The 18,030-nt window shown below is 46.4% G+C and overlaps 1 protein-coding gene across 1 annotated transcript in view; it reads right to left on the reverse strand.

Moving 5' to 3' along the window:
- The window catches only part of AFF1 (AF4/FMR2 family member 1), a 170,827-nt gene extending 159,797 nt beyond the window's left edge, over positions 1 to 11,030 (reverse strand). Inside the window, exon 1 of the mRNA XM_034770707.1 lies at positions 10,802 to 11,030. The gene's annotated coding sequence lies outside the window, so the exon portion shown is untranslated. The remainder of the gene's footprint in view (positions 1 to 10,801) is intronic.
- Between the last annotated feature and the right edge of the window lie 7,000 nt (positions 11,031 to 18,030).

Below are 18,030 nucleotides of genomic sequence, written 5' to 3' on the forward strand. Positions count from 1 at the left end.
GCTAATACTCTACAGAATAGATGGTTTGCCTGAGGCAGCAAATCGTTAGCAGTACTGCCAACCCCAAAAATGTTCAAAAATCATGAGTCAGGCTCACCAAAAATCATGATATTGGCTTTAAAATCATGAGATTATGTAAAAATATTAGATTAGGTGTTCTTTTTATTTACCGTCTGCTTTTTGAGCCTTTTGGGTACACCAGGGTCACATTTTGAAGCTCTCCCCCCAGCTACGGAGGCTAGAAATTTACTTTTTCTTTAAGAATGAAGGCTGAAATCGTTATATACCCTCTTGACTCCATGAGCTGGGGCTTTAAGGAAAACAATAGTTATTATGAGACTCACGACAAAAATCAGCGGAGTTGGTTACACTGTATTAGGACTATTGCTATGCATTAGTAAAATTCTGACACAGAAAGAAGAGTTCTCTGCCTCAAGAAGTTTACAATCTAAGAACCTGGTAATGAACACCCTGCTTAGTCCTGTATGTCGTCCCATTGGTCTGAACTCCATTGGTTTGAACTGTTGGCTTCAAAGGGACTTCTCACAGCAGTAAGCACTATACTCCTTAGAGAGCATTTGCAGAATTAGGTCCTAAATGTCTAAGAGCAACACAAAACATTCAGTAATTGCTTGTGTTGTGTGGCACTGTGCGAAGATATTTGCCAAACAGAAATCCCTAGAACTAGCACCTAGTTAGCCATCATCTGATGTCACTACTCATGCTGGGCGCTTTAGCATTTCAAGGCCCAGAGACTTCTATGTTGGAGTTACATGAGCACTTGTCTGAAGCATACAACAGTTGTATTTTCCAACTGGGGAAGCACCAGACTGGTCCAGGGAGATAGACATAGGAAAGGAGTATCTGGGTGGTGAGGGGAGGGAGAGAAGCTGCATGACCCTAGATACCCCCACACAGGGCCGGCTTTAGGCCAATTCCACCAATTCCCCCGAATCGGGCCCCGCGCTTAAGAGGGCCCCGCGCCCAGTGGCAGGGTCGCCCAGAGTGGGGGGGCAAGTGGCAGAGAATCCCTTCCCTGTCTAGAGGCACCTTTTTAATTTTTACTCACCCGGCGGCGCTCCAGGTCTTTGGCAGCGGGTCCTTCACTTGCTCCAGGTCTTTGGCGGCACTTTGGCGGTGGGTCCTTCAGTGCCGCCGAAGACCCGGAGCGAGTGAAGGACCCGCCGCCAAAGACTAGGAGCGCGGCCCGGTGAGTACAAGCCCCAAGTGGTTTTTTTTTTAACTTTTTTTTTTTTTTTTAAGTCATCCCTGTCGGGGCCCCGTCGAAACTGTTCAAATCGGGCCCCGCACTTCCTAAAGCCGGCCCTGCCCCCACACATTCACTACAAATATGCCCTATAAATGCAGATAAAGCAAAGAGAAGCTCTTTGAAAGTTACCACTGTCTCCTCTCTCCTCCCAGCTGTGGTACCTAACTACACTGGATCACAGGCTCAAGCAGTAGTTTACCAGCCTGAACTTCTCTTCTCTGTTCCCTTCTGGTGAATAGAGGAAACAAAAAAATATACGGCAAAATGGAATAAAATAAAAGGCACAACGAAAAGGAAAGAAAGATAGAAAAGAGAACACAGATATGTCCCATCACAGTTACTATGACGTGCATTGAAATGGGTGGCTGTAACAAAAGAGTGCTATTCACAGCCAATTGGGTTTCAGTTACCAGGTATTCCTCTCCCCCTTGATCATTATAAAAATGAGGTCAATTTAAAAAAAAAAAAAAAAAAAAAAGACTTGGATCTGCGAGCTACAAAGTCTTCCCTGTGCTCAAGTCCATGCAAATGCTTGGAGCATATTTTATTACAAAGCTTGTGGCAACTACCACAATAATCACCTTGATTCCTCCTTCAGATCTACTCCAGTTGCCCACTGTCCAGTTTCTCAGGGCAGGTCTACACTTAAAATGCTGCATTGGGGCAGCTGCACCGCCACTGCAGCGTTTAAGTGAAGATGCTACCACACCGATGGGAGACCTTCTCCCGTCGGGGTAGGTAATCCACCTCTGCAAGAAGCAGTAGCTATGTCGACAGATGACGCTCTTTCGCCAACATAGCGCTGTCTATACCAGGGGTTAGGCTGGTATAACTATGTCGTTCAGGGGTGTGGATTTTTGACACCCCTAACAACTTAGTTATACTAATATATGTGTGTAGTGTAGACCTGGCCCCAGTTGAATAGGTTGCACAAAACCTTAACAACTATAATTGGTTTAGAAGAAGTTTCAAGTAGCTTTTTAACAAATTGCTTTCATTAAGAGCTGAGAAGTGCACCACAAGAAACTGCTTTTGAGTAAGACCAAAGTGAAATTAAGGACAGAAAATCAGGTCTGGATTAGTGTAAGTACAAAACCCACAACAACCCAGGGGTACCAGGAGAAGGGAGAGAAAAAGGAATATTATAAAAGGAATAATATAAATTCTGGCAGGAAAACAAGCACAGAAATGATTAATTATCCGATCTGACCATTTATTTTCAGCATCCCACCCTCCTGAGAGCATAAAACAGATTTATGGCTCGAGGACAGGCTGCAGTAGCATTATGTGAAACAGTGGGAGCTCAGCTCAGCCAACTGAAATTAAAAGGAGTGGATGAGTTGGTAACTGGATAAAGAGGCTGACCTCTAGGTCATCAGTTTAATTCCAGGCCAGTCAGCTACCATTAGAAAGTTGTTCGGTCTTTAGTGCACTATATCAAGCAAGTTTGGTGGGCTCAGATTAACCTATGACAGCATCTCTGTCAGATCACCGCCACCAAAACAAAAACTTCCTGTTGAAAAGACTCAGGAATAGATATGCATGGAGACTACACTATCAAAACATTGTTACATACAGAAAGTAGAATGCAAACAGAAGAGATTCCACTTTGAGCATAACAATGTCTGAGAGCAGCAGCCTCTCTTGAAAGTTTTGTTCCATTTATATTTGAGAATTTAAAGAGATCTAACACTTCCCACACTTCTCTGGGCTTTCCCATCTCTAGTCACTGTCTAGCCTCAGAACCCCATCCTACCAAGTGCTGAGCTCCGTCTCCTCATGTTGTCGTCCTTAGGTGTGGAAGGAACGGAGCTCCATTCAGGAGATGCAAAACAACTGTACCATGTCTTTGCATCCTTAGCTAGCCAAAGCTCCCCACTATCAGAAACAGGACTATGATTCCCAACATCGGTTAATTTTGTTGAACATTCAAGTATCAAATCTTTACTATATGAACATAGTAACATTGCCCGTGACACTTGGATACTAGAGGCTGTAAAGTATATAATAGATTTTACTTGATTATAGCAGAGGAATTAATAGTGCTCAAATACTATGTAAGAATTAAGAATGGATGGAATCCTTTGTGGTACATGCTCCCAGGCAGAGTTTAAGACATACCTGTGACATTCTATGATCAGTAATCTTGTTTTAAGAAAAGAAACTGAGATGAAAACAGTTGTAGAAAAGGCAGTTCAGCCTGACAGACAGTCTCAAGTTGGGTTTAAAATAAACTAATGTAGGTAACAAGTATCAGAGGGGTAGCCATGTTAGTATGAATCTGTAAAAAGCAACAGAGGGTCCTGTGGCACCTTTAAGACTAACAGAAGTCTGTTAGTCTTAAAGGTGCCACAGGACCCTCTGTTGCTTAATGTAGGTAAACAACCCAGGAAGAGTTCTAAGTGGGTAAAGGGAGCAGCTCTCCAAACTACTACTCAAATGGTCCTAACATTGGCTGCACATGATCAAAAAGGAGTTTGCCCCTCAGGAGAAGGATTGGGCCACAAGAGGTACAGTACTATAGAGGAACACCAATTCATCACAGATTGACTGGGCAGCATGGGGAGAGAAGCATGCACTGCCACTACCTATGTTATATCTGCTCTATGGCTATAGGGTACATTAATCTCTGGGATAAAATTCTGATTCCGTTGAAGTCAATGGGAGTTTTGCCACTGACTTGATCTCAAAACCAGGTGTGTTAATCCAGCAATGCATTCATTTAAGAGTTAACATATCATATTTCAGTAAGCCATGACAAGCTGCAATTGTCACCTGTTTTCTGCCACTCTCTTTCCCTCCAGTTCACATTTGCAAGATATTTGTTTTTAAACAGAAGCTTTTCCTTCCAATGTCAATTAATATAATAAAGAATTCTAGCTAAAATCCCTGGTTTTGTTCTCAAAATGCGCACACAACATACAAATAATTTTTTCCCTTGCAGATCTTTGACAGTTTCCTCCTTCACTAGTTTTGAATGATGTATGTTTCTCGCCCCCCCCCCCCCACACTATGTTTTAGAAATTCTAAGACGCCAGAGGTTTCCTCTAGGGCCAGAGTCAGGAAGTGAACTCTCTTTCAAATGGCTTACTGCAATGTTTTTTATAAACAGTTTCAAAATAAAATCCAATGTTTTGTGAATCAATGTTCCTCAACTCTTCAAACTTTTCTGAAGAACAAAAACAAACATAATTGGAAACCATCAAAATATAAATATTTATGCATGTTTATTCTTCTTCTTACAAGCCACTAAGTCGCTACTCAATAATACTGTCACTAATAGCCATGCAAAGCCTAGCACTTGTGACGCAGGCTCCAACACTGATCTTTTATAAATCCCATGGAGAGAGGCAAAACAGCATGGGCTACATGTTCTAATTGCTAGGGAGACTTTTACTGTAGAGTGGGAGGGGAAAGATGATAAACCGCTATTTGGAAGAGACTTAAATGTTAACTGTTTGCTTTGTAACTCTACACTTAGCACCTACAGACTCTACAACTTTCAAACACCTAGAAAGGAGAGTGAGAATTTGAAAGTAGTTAAAACAGTTTATAAAACTTTTATAATACAAGTTTCTAACACTGTTAGAATGAGCTACATTCAAACTCTGATGTTGGGAGACAGGTAGGTTAGTGTTGAACATAACTACAAAGTAGCACTCACTAAGCGTTTTTGCCAACAATTTCCCATCAATGATACCACCAGTTCTACTCCACCTGTGAAGAGTATAAATGTAGACAACACTCCAAGCAGCTGCTGCTATTGTCATGTAATTTAACCCTGCAGAGCGGCTGGGGAATTTAGTCAGGACTGAAAACTATCCTGCAATGAGGTAGATTGGGAAATTCATTTCCCATATACATAGACACCCTTTTAACATTTCTGTTTGGATAACTATCTTAGTGTAAGAAGTATTTCTTTTTCATACTATTTTGAACAGCAATGCAAACTTTTAACATCGTTTTTAAGCAGTTGTATGTACGCACACACACCATTCTTATGAATGATCACTTTGGTTATTTCCTGGAGCTGTCAGGCACTCAGCTACTACAGTAGTGGAAGACAAATACCTAAACAGGTTTTCATAGGATATCATTAACCCATCAAAACTAAATTTTGTAAATGAATGTTATCAACCTTTTAAAAGTGTCATACAAAGAAGTGGACGTACATAGAGAAACTACTGTCCATCTAAAAAAGAAGCTGTAAATAAACCTCTCGTGGCAGACTTCTATGGAAGGAAGTTTAGGTCATGGATCCTGGAGCACTGGCAGAGAAGTCCTCAACACTAGTTTACCAGGCTCCTGTGGCTGATATCGTAATATGTCCAATATAAAATATTTAAGGACAACAGGAAGCCCCTACGCAATTGGGAGCTTTTCTACAAACCACAACTTTTTGAATATGTAAGATACATATAAGCTGTTTAAAAAACACCGTTTAAAAAACACAGACAACCCAGACACCTGAAATAGCTGCATTAAGGGCAGTTTTTGTGACCTTGTTGAAACAGATGTTATGCTATCCCTTGTCCACTTTAACTTAAAAATACTTTTAGCAAATAAATGCACAATTCAGAGGCTTCAGTGCAACTTTGTGTTCCTAGCTACTGTTAGCCCCGCCTTCCTCTTCCCCATCAATGAATTCTACACCATGCTACATCTTATCTCATTGTGCGAGGCACCATATAAACACACAGTAGTAGAAGGTCCCTGCCCCGAAGAGCGTAGTCTATATAGGACAGCTACAAGGTGGGGAAAAGGAGTATACCACACAATCAAAATGATGATTTGTAAATGTTATGTTAGTGCCTTTTTTTTTTAAGACATTTCATTTCTGTACTGTAGTTTTGAAAATCTTATGGGAGTTGTGTGGAGTGAGGCAGCTAAAGGCTGCACCCTATAATCCAGAAGCTAACGGTCTAATAGAATGATTCAATGGGACATTGAAGTCTATGCTGAGGACATATGTTACCCAATAAGCAGGGCTGGCTCCAGGCACCAGCTGACCAAGCACGTGCTTGGGGCGGCACCTTGGGGCAGGGCGGCGCTCGATTTTTTATTTTATTTTTTTGGATTTGGCAGCGCGGCGCTCGGAGGGGGGGGGCTTCGGGCGGCACAGCGCTCGGAGGGGGGGGGGGGCTTCGGGCGGCGCGGCGCTTGGACGGGGGCGGCGCGGCGGGGGGGGGGGGGGGGGCTTGGGGTTGCGGGGTGCGGGGGGGGCGGGGATTTTGGCGGCACTCGTGGGGTGCTCTTCTTTTTTGCCTGGGGCGGCAAAAAAAGTTAGAGCCGGCCCTGCCAATGAGAGAATAACTGGACTGTATTGCTCCCTTATTTGTTATTCACATACAGGACTGTCCCCCAAGAGTCTACAGGGTTTGCTTCCTTTTATCTCCTTTACGGGAAAGAGGTGCAGGGACCCTTAGATTTAATACAAGGCCCTTGGAAGAGTAATATGGAAGAGCCTGTAGGGGAATGTGGCACTTGTTTTAAAGAGAATTTAAAGGCTATGATGGACATAATGCATCAGAATCTTGAAAGGCTGGTATGACAGGCATGTTGGAGAAAGGTTTTTTGATGTAAGTGACTTGGTATTAGATTTGAATCTAGTGAGGAAAAACAAAGTTCAAGACTGTTGGGACAGACCTTTTGAGGTAATAGAGTGAAGGAGGTCACCTGCGATGTAACGAAACCCCACAGCAGGGAGTTGCGCAAACACTACATGTCAATAGATTGAAAACTTACCACAAAAGAGAGGTGAATATGATTTATTGTGCTGATGAGGGAACATTTACTGTCCCTTTAATTATTTGGTCTTGGAGAGTGAGGAAGAGACTCCACTGGAGAGCACTGAAATTTGGGAGGGTTTGAACCCAACCCAAAAGTAGGATATGTTGGCCCTCTTGAAATACCACAGGCAAGTATTTTCCAACCAGCCAGGTTTAACTGACAAAAGAATGCATTCCATTGAAACTGCAAGGTCCTGCCCTGTTCCTAGCAGAGCATACCATGCTAAAGATGAAATGCAAAGACAAATTCAGGAGAAAGTGGAGAGCACGCGCATGGGAGTGATCACTAAATCAAAAAGCCCGTGGGCATCTCCTACTGTGATGGTACCTAAAAGGAATAAAACCCTGAGATTTTGCGTGGATTTTAGAAGGGTAAATGACATCACCCAACCTAATCCTTACTCTACACCCCAGATAGAGGACCTTCTGGATCTACTGGGCAGTGCAAAATTCATAAGTACTCTGGATTTGACTCATGGGTACTGGCAAATTCCCTTAGATGCTGATGTCCAGGAAAAGTCAGCTTTCATAGTGGAATGTGGCCTGAGTTTAAGACTATGCCTTTTGGATTAATTAAACCTCTGAAACGTAGCCCCTGCATTTTCAATTAGGTGCCGCAGGGTTTACAGACCTTTGTCAAGGCCTATGTAGACAACTTGGCTGTTTGTTGTGCCTCCTAAAAACCTAGATTACCTGAACCTTGTGGGAATTGTATTGCAGGGGCCTAGAGAAGCCAGCCTCACTGTCAAGGTGTTAAAATGCAAGATGGGGGCCACAAAAGTATCTTAGCTAGGACACAGGGTGGGCAGTAGGTTTGTTCGCCCTGACCTTTTAAAAGTAGAAGCCATTCGGAATTGGCCTGTCCCACAAACCGAGAAGCAGGTCCAATCCTTTATCAGTCTGGCCAATTAAACCAGAGGATTGTAAAGGAGTTCAGTGACATTGTGGCCTCTATAAACAGACCTTATGAAAAAGGGGAAGCCAGACCAGGTGAATTTGGACTGACGCCCGTGAGAAAAAGCCTCTTATGTCCTTGAAGCCTGTCTAAAGAGTTAGTTTTAGTCAGCTCTGATTTCCGCAAATCCTTTATGCTGTGCACTGACGCTTCTAATACTGGGTTAGGTGCAGTGCTAACAGAGACTGGGGTGTGGGACAAGCAGCACTCTACTGCCTTTTAAGTAAAAAGTTGACCTCCACTGAACAGAACTATGCTGACACAGAGAAGGAATGTTATGCCATTGTTTGGACTATTACGCAACTGAAACCTCATCTATATAACAGAAAATTTAAATGCTATCGGACCATTCCCCGCTAACACAGCTGTGCTGAGCCAGAGGGACCAATTTGAAACTATTACACTAGAGCCTAGTTCTACAGGAGTAGACATGGAAACAGTACATATCAAGGTAAAAAAAAATAAAATGCAGTGGCAGATGTCTTGTCAGGAGTAGGGAAATCCTGAGGCATACTCAGGAGCGCCAGTGACATCCCTTCTTACACCATTTTTGCATTGGGGGTGTGATGCCAGAGGTCCCCATGCTTCAATTGAATACTGACAAATGCATAGCTGAAATAAGTCTGGCTCACCTGTGTGTTATGGTTAAAATAGGTATTAGAATTATATATTGACTTTATGGAATGCCTGTAAGTTGCTGCATGCATTAATCTCACTTATAACATCTGTATCCCATATTAGAAGGTAAAATTTGAGTGTTTGCATTGTAGGACACTCCGTGTAAATCACCGGACAGGAGAGAGACATTAACTAGCGTCAAGTGCTGATCTCCAACAGAAGGTGTCACATCCTGGCCAACAAGGAAGGCCCATCAACACCAGACAGATGAGAGTGGAACACCAAAAAGAGGACTAAAGACTTTGTTGTTTACTCTTTCTACCCCATGAAGAAGAGTCTTGCAAGTTAATTCCTCCCATCAGCTGAGTTTTTAGTTCACAGCAGGGGGGCGGGAGGGAAGAGAGAATAGCAAGGAGGAACTGTATCTTTATGCTGCTTTAACTGTAAGGAACAAAGATTACTAAGCATAAGCAAAAGATCCCCAGCATTTAGCCTGGGTTAGCCCTAAAGGATATATAGAGCTTGCTTGTTATAGAAGCTTCTATTACTTTTTGAAATTTAAGACTGGAGCTCTTTTCAGCTTAACCTATTGTTATTCAAGAACAGAATTTGATCCTTTATTAGTAATGCTATTTAAATAAAATGAGGTCATCCATTGCTTTGAAGAGCCACAGGATTAGAGCAGTCACATGCATAGTCCTCTTCCTGGTTTGTTTTAATTTTTTTTTAAATCATTTAAAATGTAAGCCATTGCATTATGTTAAAGGGAGATGGATGCTTTAGGGGTTAACTATTGAGGCCATATCTACACTAGCGAGCTTACAGCGACACAGCTGTACCAATGCAGCAGCACCACTGTAAGATGACTCGTGTAGCAACTCCATACTGATGGGATAGAGGTCTCCCAGAGACATAATAAAATCACCTCAATGAGCAGCGGTAGCTATGTCTGGAGGAGAAGCTCTCCCGCTGACATACTGCTGTGCACACGAACACTTACGCCTACAAAATTATATCGCTCGGGGGTGTTTTTTTCACACCCCTGAGTGACATAAATTTCGCCGACATAAATGGTAGTGTAGAGATGGCTTTAGGCCCCAAACCTGCAGACATTTAAATGGATGAGTATCTCAGTGGGATTGCTTACATAGTTACTCAGAGTGGAGCAGTTTGCAGGCCTGGAGGGAAGAACATGCCTCAGTAGAGCTAGAAGCTTGCCCCTTGGGTTAAAAGGGTGACCTCTGGTGGACAAACGTATCCTCAGGTTTCAGAATTGCTCAGTGTTGACTTTTTGTTTACCTATAGTTCATGTTTTCGTTATAATGTTTCCTCATAATGTTTCCATTATAAACCAACAACAATATAACCTGTCAGTTCAAATAAAATAATAAACACCAATAATAATTATATCGTTAAAATGATTAGTGGATATTTATAGCATATCATTTTCCTATGAACAAGTCTCAAAAACCATACTAAATACAGATGACTTTTGAGCAAAATAGTAGATACTTAGGTCAATGCTGCGTTTTATGTGGAAACACAAAAGAGGGGGGGGAAATCACAGCTTGAAGAAAGAAAAAAAAAGAGACAATTGCTGGAAAATGACTCACCACCCAGAAGGCAAGAGCTGAAATTATACAGATTTTTATAACCCTGTATTGTTGAACTGCAAAACTCAATACTTGGTGGCTGTTAAGCCGACTTTAAGAAGGAATACATTTTACACAAGTGGAAGTGATAAGTCCTGTGCAAAGCTAACTGAGACAATGAAATTTTGCAGTCAATGTCAACAGACCCTTCTCATATCCCCATCAGGAGTTCAGCCCCTCCCCCTTACTCCGGACAATTTTTTTTAAAGTCACAAGATCATTAAATACAGCGACTGGCAGCTGTGCTTTCACACTCACGCTCTTGCTGCATTTGTTTATAAAGCAAAGCCCCCCCGGCCATGGGAAAGTGTGAGCGCCTAGCCCTGAAGGCTGGAAAACCCAACGCAGGAAACAAGGGAGAAAAGTTTCCCAACAACCTCCCCTGGTAACTGCCCGCTTCCTTCTCTCCCCGGGCACTGCTGCAAACACCCCCTCACTGCCTTCAGGGCGGGGGGCAGGGGAGCTCTAGGGGGCTCTCTCTCTCCAACATCCCTCCTATGGACCCAAGGTCTCTCACCTCTGCCAAATCGATGCGAGCTCCCTCGGGGGAAGGGCTGGGGCAGGGTCTTCTTCTGAGCACTCCCTTCCTTGTAGGGGGAGGAGAGAACGAGGATGCTGCTCTGCTCCGCTCCTCCCTGACCTGTTGCAGCAGCACAGAGCCCGATTGCTCCCCCCGCCCCTGCCTCCAGCTGCTGCAGCTGCAGCCTGCGCGCACGTCGGGCAGCAGGGAGGCGGCTGGGCGCTGGAACGCTCAGGCAGGCGCGCGCGCGCGCGCCACAAGGTAGATAGGAGGGGGCGGTGGGGAGAGCTCAAGCCACGCCTCCTCCCCTGGGGACACGCTCCCTTGAGCCGAGTGCGCGCGCGCGCGCTCGCCGGAATCCTCCTCCCAGCCAGCCTGTGGCCACCGAGCGTGTCAGGGAACGCCCGAAGGGCCGAGCGGGCAGCGGCTGGAGCTGCCCAGCCCTGCGATCCTTGCAGAGGGGCGGCTCCCGGCTCCTTTGCCAGGCTGGGGTAGCTGCGTCCCCAGCCCCTGCTGCAGGGCAGGCCCCTGAGAGCGAGGCACAGTTAAATGGGGGGGTTCCCCGGGCGCTGCATGGTCCAGCCCATGGGGGCACTGGGGCATGGCCCGGCCCAGCCAGTGTGTGTGTGTGTAGGGGTGCTTAGTCCTTGGCGGGGGGAAGAGGTTACATGGCCCAAACTACGAGGGTGCTGTGACCCAGCCTTGGGGACACATGGTTGCTGGGGATGGATCAGATGACTAAATACAGATGACTTTTGAGCAAAGCCCAGGGCCCGTTCCTCACCCTTCCCTGAGTCAACTCAAGAGCTGTTGCCACCACTGTGACTGGCATGCCCCGTTACTGGTGGGTCTCGAGCCTCATCCTGAAGTCATAGGCATGGGAACTAGCGGTGCTGTGGGGTGCTGCTGGCCCCCCATCCTGGGGCTTTACTCCTGTCCTCAGCTGAGGGTGGTGGTAAGCAGGGATTTGGAGCAAACAGATTTTTGAATTGCTCCAGCTCCAGGCATAAAACCTACTGGTCTGCACTCCAGCTCCAGGCTCCCCTCCAAAGCCCTGGTAAGGGGGCTGGCTGGCTTTCAGCACCCCCACTAATAAAAACGTTCTAGTGCCACTGCTTGAAGTGCACTCAGTCAGCTGGCCTCAGCATATTATTATTCGGATTGCAGGAGTGCCTCGGAGCCCCAGTTATGGATCTGGGCCCCATTGTGCTAGCACTGCATAAACACAGAACAAAAAGATGGTCCCTTCCCCAGAGAGCTTACTCCAGGAGGAAGACTGTGGTTGACAATATCATGCTTCTGGCACAGTGGAACTCTCTACAGTAAGGGTAAAGCTCATCTGTTCAGGAGACACTAGCCAAAAGGGCTAATTCAACCCTTAGATGCATGAGCAGGGGAATCTCGAGTAGGAGTAGAGTGAGTATTTTACCTCTGTATTGGGCCCTGCTGCCACCACAGTTGGAATGTTATGTCCGATTCTGGTGCCCACAATTCAAAAAGGATGTTGATAATTCAAAGAAGAGCATGACTATTGGAAAACATGCCTTATAGTGATAGACCCAAGAAGCTCAATCTATTTATCTTAACAAAGAGAAGGTTTAGGGATAACTTGAAAATAGTCTACAAGTACTTATACCAGGAACAAATATTTGATAATGGGCTCTTCAACCTAGCAGAGAAAGTTATAACAAGATTCAATGACTGGAAGTTGAAGCTAGACAAATTCAAACTGGAAATAAGGTGTAAATTTTTAACAGTGACAGTAATTAACCATTGGAACAATCTACCAAGGGTTTGTGGTAGATTCTCCATCACTGGCAATTTTTGAATCAGGATTATATTCCGCCCCCTTCTACAGATATACTCTAGTTCAAAAGAATTGTTTTGGGGGATTTCTATGGCATGTGTTTTACAGGAGGTCAGACTATCACAATGGTCCCTTCTGGCCTTGGAATCTATGAATCTATTCAAAGCTGGAATGAAAGAGTTTTAGCTCCCTTTCGCTGTTTTTCTTTTAGAGACCGTATCACTGACATAATTTTCAATGTCCATAATATAAAATAGTTTCATATTAGACTGGCAGATTGCCACTACAATAGTGTAAAATATTCATAATGACATACAAAGATATTTTACATTAATGTGTTTTCCCCCACTCCCTGTTTGTTTCACATATTTTGCATGATTATTTTTAGGAAAATGGGTCAAACTCAATTGGATGTGGAAAATGTTTCCATGTTCTCAATATGAAAATACAGATGTATTGCTCATTGTGGGTCTGTTAGGCCTGGTCTACACTAGGCGTTTATGTCGAAGTTAGCGCCGTTACATCGAATTAACCCTGCACCCGTCCACACCGCGAAGGTATTTAGTTCGACATAGAGGTCTCTTTAATTCGACTTCTGTACTCCTCCCCGACGAGGGGAGTAGCGCTAAATTCGACATGGCCATGTCGAATTAGGCTAGGTGTGGATGGAAATCGACGCTAATAGCTCCAGGAGCTATCCCACAGTGCACCACTCTGTTGACGCTCTGGACAGCAGTAAGAGCTCGGATGTTCTGAACTGCCACACAGGAAAAGCCCCGGGAAAATTTGAATTTGAATTCCTTTTCCTGTCTGGCCAGTTTGAATCTCATTTCCTGTCTGGACATCGTGGCGAGCTCAGCAGCACTGGCAACGATGCAGAGCTCTCCAGCACTGATGGCAGTGCAATCTCAGAATAGAAAGAGGGCCCCAGCATGGACTGATCGGGAAGTCTTGGATCTCATCGCTGTGTGGGGCGATGAGTCCGTGCTTTCCGAGCTGCGATCCAAAAGACGGAATGCAAAGATCTATGAGAAGATCTCTAAAGACATGGCAGAGAGAGGATACAGCCGGGATGTAACGCAGTGCCGCGTGAAAATCAAGGAGCTGAGGCAAGGCTACCAGAAGACCAAAGAGGCAAACGGACGCTCCGGATCCCATCCCCAGACATCCCGTTTCTACGAGGCACTGCATTCCATCCTCGGTGCGGCCGCCACCACTACCCCACCACTGACTGTGGACTCTGAGGATGGGATAGTGTCCACGGCCGGATCCTCGGACATGTTAGCGGACGGGGAAGATGAGGAAGGAGATGAGGAGGACGAGGCAGTCGACAGCGCTCACAACGCTGATTTCCCCGACAGCCAGGATCTCTTCATCACCCTTACAGAGATCCCCTACCAACCCTCCCCAGCCGTTACCCCAGACACAGAATCTGGTGAAGGATCATCCAGTAAGTGTTGTAAACATCTAAACATTTATTTGTAACAGAACATGATTATTAACAATTTAAAAAATGGGTTTCTCATGATTAGTTTGATTAACTTAACGGTTCAGTCATGGGCAGTGCAACTATTTGAAAAAAATCTAGCAATGTCCGGTTTTGCATGATTGTCCTGCCCAAGCCGCTCTACTGTTTAGTCCCTGCTACTGCAGCTACAGTAAGATGCGGTCTATATGTCCGGGGATGGAGCAGAAATCCTCCTGGGACATCTCAAGGAAGCTCTCCTGCAGGTAATTTGAAATCCGCTGCATTAGGTTCTTGGGGAGAGCGGCCTTATTGGGTCCTCCGTAGTAGGACACGTTGCCGCGCCACGAGACTAGCAAGTACTCTGGAATCATTGCTTGGCACAGCATGGCGGCATACGGCCCTGGTCTTTGAAGGCTTTCCCGGAGCATTCTCTGTCTGTCGCTCTCAGAGATCCTCATGAGGGTGATGTCGCTCATGATGACCTGCTTTGAATGAGGTAGGGGAATGTTAGTGTTGGGACTGCTTTACCGTTCCTTTACAGAACTGTAACCGCTGGTTTGCAGCCACGCGGTGGAGGCGGGAGAGGGTCAGCCGAAAGGGATCGTTCCCGGGGACAGCCGCGAGGGTGTGGGACAGGAGCAGACTTCCTGCTTGCCGGATTGCTGGCAGCAGGGACCGACATTGATTTCAATGTGAAATGAGGCCATTGCTAATATTAAAGTTTTAAGCTGCCACGAATCTACGGCTTACCATGTCTGCGTGCAAGAGCAATTCCGTTGTCCTGACAGGGTTCTCAAAAGTGCTCTGCAAAACCCCAGACACTGAATGCGAAGGCCGAGAATTCGACCTTGTGCTGAGTGCGCATGTGATAGGTGCTGTGCATGGTCCTGTTCACAGAGAAAGACTATGTTCTTTGTTCACAACTACATTTATCTTTCTGAGGAATTCACTCCCTTTTTCCCATTCCCACAGCCCCATCTGCGACTGTCTCACAACCTAGCCTGTCATCACACTCCCAGAGGCTAGGGAGGATTAGGCATAAGAAGAAGAGGACACGGGAGGACATGTTCTCAGAGCTTATAGCCTGCTCCCGAGCCCAGGCAGCACAGCAGACCCAGTGGCGGGAGAACTTGTCCCAAATGCACCAAGCCAACATGGATCGGGAGGAGAGGTGGCGTCAGGAAGACCAGCAGGCGACTCAAACCCTGCTTGGACTACTGAGGGAGCAAACGGACACGCTCCGGCGCCTTGTGGATGTTCTGCAGGAACGGAGGCAGGAGGACAGAGCCCCGCTGCAGTCCATCTCTAACCGCCCTCCCCCGCCACCAAGTCCCATACTCCCTTCACCCAAAGTGCACAGAAGGAGAGGCGGCAGAGTCCCTGCTAACTCTCACTCCACCCCTGCAGAGAGCTCGAGCAGCAGAAGGCTCTCATTCCCCAAAGTTTGACAAGTTCTTTCCTTCCCGCCTGACACAAGCCCCCGTCCAAGTTTCACTTCCCAGTCCCATGTGTAGTTGATAATAAAAAATATGTTTCTGTTAACTACTGTTTCCATCATGTTCTTTTGGAGGAGGGGGGGGAAAGGGGGTTGGTAATTGGACAGGACAGTCACCTTTGGCAGGGTACATAGTAGGGGGCAGGCACAGCAGCAGGGCACATACATAGTGCAGTGATGCAGTGACTACTTACCCTGGTTAGTCTGGGAGGTTCTTTTCATGTTATGTGGTGGGGGGTGGGTTGCTCTGTGACTTTGTGTCAGGGGAGGGCAGTTAGAGATCTTAAGCGGCGGTCCTTAGGCAGGATCACAGAGCCACACAGCAGGGGATCTGTAACCGTCCCACCCCTGCCACAAACTCACATAGACCCCCCATACACACAGTCCGTATCAGGAGGGGTGACAGGCTCCGTTGAAAGAACCATCCCACCGCAGCGGAGCCTGTCAGTCCTTGAGTTTAGAAGCTGCATTCGCGCGACTACACTACACCCGCTCCGCACCACAGTCTGCGTCCCAGTTTTAAAAAATTCCCGCGAAAACAGTATTAAAGAAAACGGTGTGCTTTAACAAAGTAGAACTATTTTTATTTTGAAACGTGTGTTGGAAGTGGGGTGAAGGCTTCTCTGTACACAAAATTAGAAAGTCACAGGTTACCCTGCTCACTCAGGAACTTTGCTTTCAAAGCCTCCCGGATGCACAGCGCTTCCCGCTGGTCTCTTCTAATCGCCCGGCTGTCTGGCTGTGAGTAATCAGCAGCCAGGCTAATTTCCTCAACCTCCCACCCCGCCATAAAGGTCTCCCCCTTGCTCTCACAGAGATTGTGGAGCACACAGCAAGCTGCTATAACAATGGGGATATTGGTTTCGCTGAGATCACAGCGAGTCAGCAAGCTTCTCCATCTCCCCTTGAGACGTCCAAAAGCACACTCCACCACCATTCTGCACTTGCTCAGCCGGTAGTTGAAGAGTTCTTTTTCAGTGTCCAGGGCACCTGTATAGGGCTTCATGAGCCAGGGCATTAGCGGGTAGGCTGGGTCCCCGAGGATGACTATAGGCATCTCCACATCCCCAACAGTTATTTTGTGGTCCGGGAAGTAAATACCTTGCTGCAGCCGTCTAAACAGACCAGAGTTCCTGAAAACACGAGCGTCATGAACCTTGCCCGGCCATCCGACATTGATGTTGGTAAAACGTCCCCTGTGGTCCACCAGTGCTTGCAGCACCATGGAAAAGTAGCCCTTTCTGTTAATGTACTGGCTGGCCTGGTGGTCCGGTGCCAGGATAGGGATGTGAGTTCCATCTATGGCCCCACCGCAGTTTGGGAATCCCATCGCTGCGAAGCCATCTATGATCGCCTCCAAGTTTCCCAGGGTCACTACCTTTGGCAGCAGTACATCAACGATTGCCTTGGCTACTTGCATCACAACAACCCCCACGGTAGATTTGCCCACCCCAAACTGGCTCGCGACTGACCGGTAGCTGTCAGGCGTTGCAAGCTTCCAGAGGGCTATGGCCACTCGCTTCTGGACAGTCAGGGCTGGTCGCATCCGGGTGTCATTGCGCTTCAGGGCAGGGGACAGCAACTCACAAAGTTCAAGGAAAGTTCCCTTCCGCATGCGGAAGTTTCGCAGCCACTGTGATTCATCCCAGACCTGCAGCACTATGCGGTCCCACCACTCAGTGCTTGTTTCCCGTGCCCAGAATCGCCGTTTCACAGCATCAACATGACCCATTGCCACCGTGATGTCCTCGGCGCTGGGTCCCCTGCTTTCTGAGAGGTCTGTGCTACTCTCAGACTTCAGGTCATCACCGCGTTGACGTAGCCTCCTCGCCTGACTTTTCTGCATCTGCCTCAGGGCAACCTGTATGATAAGCTGCGAGGCGTTGAGAGCGGCCACAACTGCAGCGATGGTTGCAGCGGGCTCCATGCTCACAGTGCTGTGGCGTCCGCGCTGTCAATGACTTGAAAAGTGCGCGAAATGATTTCCCGCCGGCGCTTTCAGGGAGGGAGGGAGGGCGGGAGTGATGGACGGATGACGACAGTTACCCAAAAGCACCCTGGCCCCTTTTTTTTTTACCCAGAAGGCATTTGCGGCTCCACCCAGAATTCCAATGGGCGGCGGGGACTCCGGGAACTGTGGGATAGCTGCCCTCAGTGCACCGCTTCCAATGTCGACGCTTTCCCCGTTAGTGTGGACTCACAAAGTCGAATTACTGTCCTTAGTGTGGACACACACGTTCGACTTTGCAATATCGATTCCAAATATTCGATTTAAGTAAAATCGAACTACTCTCGTAGTGTAGACAAGGCCTTAGATTCATATATACCTCTGTGAAATCCTTGGGGCAAAATGTGAAATCTGAATAGTTCTGTTGATACCTATTTCAGTATTTCCAGCCTCATTCTAATATTACATTGAAATTTGCTGAACATTTAAGTAGGCTCCAAAATCACTT

This window comes from Trachemys scripta, chromosome 5 (genome assembly GCF_013100865.1).
Source record: "Trachemys scripta elegans isolate TJP31775 chromosome 5, CAS_Tse_1.0, whole genome shotgun sequence".
Lineage (NCBI taxonomy): Eukaryota > Metazoa > Chordata > Testudines > Emydidae > Trachemys > Trachemys scripta.